Raw genomic sequence first — 3,004 nt, forward strand, 5'->3', positions numbered from 1 at the left:
CATAGCACTCTCCTCAAGCCAAGGATGGAACGAATAGCTGCTGTATAAAATGTAATTAGCGGTAAGATATTCAAGACGAATCTTCTCTCCCGAAATAATGTTCACACCTGTCCGACAACACCGTCATTGTGCGTGCGGCGGACGGTAGTTTCAAGTTGAAATATTATGGTGTCAGCACGACTAGAGACAAAATCTACCATATATATGATTAGTGCAAAGATAGTACATGATACTGACAGAATAATAGAAATAAAGGATGGTTTATTGTTCTGCTAGATTGATTTCAGTCAACCATTATCGGAAAAATGGTGAATTTATGTTACCCAACGTTACAATGCTTACTACACATTCTTTTATCAACTGTTCAAAACCATAATACATATATTTTAACAGGGTGTGTCTGTCAGAAAATTTGCATTACTACTTGGATTCTGTTTTGAATTTTTACCACTAAGATGGCCCTTGCTAGGGGTCGACCCAAAAAAAGGCTAGGGATGGCTAGGGTCGGTGGTGTAACCAGAAACACAACAGTTTTTTTTCCTAGGCCTTCGCAGGACTAGAGAGTTAATATTATATGTATAGCATACACCTTTCTCGCGCAGCAGACATGATGGAATGAAAACAAGGCCATTGTGGTAAACATTAGACCTATCCTAACTGCCCATCACAATTAGTAATTCAACCAATGATTGCATGGTAAATCGATAATCGGCCAATGAGGATGTGGTTGCATGGCCCTCAAATATCTCCATTTCTATGTTTTCATTTTGCATTTCTACGTTTGATGGAGGAGGGCAAGGACTATCGGATCAGTCAACGTGGCTCTACATTGCTGCATCTTTTATGTGCATTACACTAGTTACAATATTGATAATTGGATATTATATTTTAAACCTAGTGTGATTTGGGAGGAAAAATAAATTTATATAACCGTATATTTTTCTTTGATTCATTGGCCTCGTTTTCATTCTATCATGTCTGCCGCGTGAGAAAGGTGTGTAGGAGACAAAGATGATGTCGATGTGTTGAAAGAAATGACGATTTACTCTTTTGCTAGATTGGTGTCAGTTGACTCTTAACGAAAAACACAATGAATAAAGGTCATCTATAGTTACTAATAGTTTTTGACAGTTGAAATAGGAATAAGAGTCAAGGCTTATGATCTGAAAGTATTCCTGACAGACAAGTGGTTTTGCATCTTTTTTGGGGTTGGATGCTAATAGTATTAACTGTATATAATTACAGTATCAACAGTTACTGTATATAATTATAATTACAAGGAAATCATAGAAATTTTTAATGGTCTGTTCCCAAAGCAGACTAGTCCAAAATCATCTTTTCTCAGTTTGCCGCCCCCCCCCCCCACAATTCTATAATGGACTCTTCCAAAGACCATGCTAAAATGGACCATAAAATCATTCCAAAATTACTTCAGCCCCAAAATGGACTATTCCAATACATTGTGTATTTCCCTAAGTTTAATTTGAAATTTGCCTTTCAAAAAGCAGCAAGTGCTTTTTAAAGAGTTTGAAATTCCAAGAGGAGCAACCCCCATGGACCACTTTCTCCCGCCTTCAGCACTAGTGCTTTTAAGTGTTCATGTCCATGAGTACAGTCCTGTCTCATGGGAATGTTGCTTTCTAGCCAACTTGGACTTAAACATTAGATCTTTGTCAGAGTGACTAAAATTCTAGTTTGAGGATAACAAGTTTGCCATGCACCTGGTTGTTTTGATAGTTGTTTGAACATTGTTTGCACAGTTTTATGGACTTGAAGAATTTTTGAGTGATTGAATTAATCTTTGTAGAAAGAAAACATTTGCAAATTTGTGTTACATATTCTAGATAGCAATATCTTGTAGTACTTTTGAAATGCTTTGGCACTGATGTCCATGGTTATAACAAGATGTGAATTATGATTCCTGACAAGCACTATTATAATGTGAAATTCCACCACTGCAAACCTTGTGTTACATGCACATGCTTAGTGTACACTATAAATCAAAACTAGCTAGAAAAGGCTATCTTGGCTTGATATTCAAACTGATCAAGTATGTCTAGTTTACATCTTTCACTGGGTTTCTAGAGACAAGCTCAGTAAAAAAAATGGTTAATTTCTAACCCTGCAATGTGTTACTGGTCACCAAAATATGGGTGTTGGTCTGCTGAGTAAAGTTAAAGTTAAACTACACAAATGTACATGTACATGAAAGGATGTGAACCTCATAATCATACAATGATTATGGGGTAAAATCCTACAAAGTAGACTATTAGATATTTTTCCATAGTTATATGACAGTTCTTCAGCTATGGGATATTTGTCATTAACAATTATTATCCAATATTGTATTCATTACATGCGATAAGCTTGAATTGTACAATGTACATAAGCTTGGTGTACATATAACGGGGGGTTCCATATTCCGACATATGTTCTAAGCAAACGCACAGTCCTTTTGTAAAGGTGTGTGTGACACTGAACCCATGGAACATGAGCTTCAATCTCCAGATATACTTATATCTGAAGAATAAAAACTAGCAAGATACAGGTGTGGGTTTTTGTAGTAGTATCATCCTGGAATATTCCATATTTTACACTGAGTAATTTTTCAGTCGTCAGTTGTGGGAGCTCACACGCTTGAACATATGTTGTAACCTTGCAAGTTTCAACATAGAAGCTTAGTCTATTCGTATTTATTACATGTGAACAACCATGCATAAGTCTGTGACAATGATTTTTCAAACTACTTCGGAATTTGGGGTATGTCGGAATTGCGATCCCTCCCATGTGACATTTTACTGGGAATACAGCTGCTTGTGGCAAGTTGAAAATTACATTATTATACTCTTGATTAGTATATACCTGGGCTTGTGGAAATGGGAATTTTGTACTATTTTCTTGAATTAGTTGTAAAATGCCCTGCTGTTTCAATCTGTAACTCCTAACAGTTCTAGACAGATGAAAATTGAAGAGTGTGTTTTTTGTGTTCTTAATGTAGTGCATC

The sequence above is a fragment of the Branchiostoma lanceolatum genome, chromosome 6 (assembly GCF_035083965.1).
Source record: "Branchiostoma lanceolatum isolate klBraLanc5 chromosome 6, klBraLanc5.hap2, whole genome shotgun sequence".
NCBI classification, from domain to species: domain Eukaryota; kingdom Metazoa; phylum Chordata; class Leptocardii; order Amphioxiformes; family Branchiostomatidae; genus Branchiostoma; species Branchiostoma lanceolatum.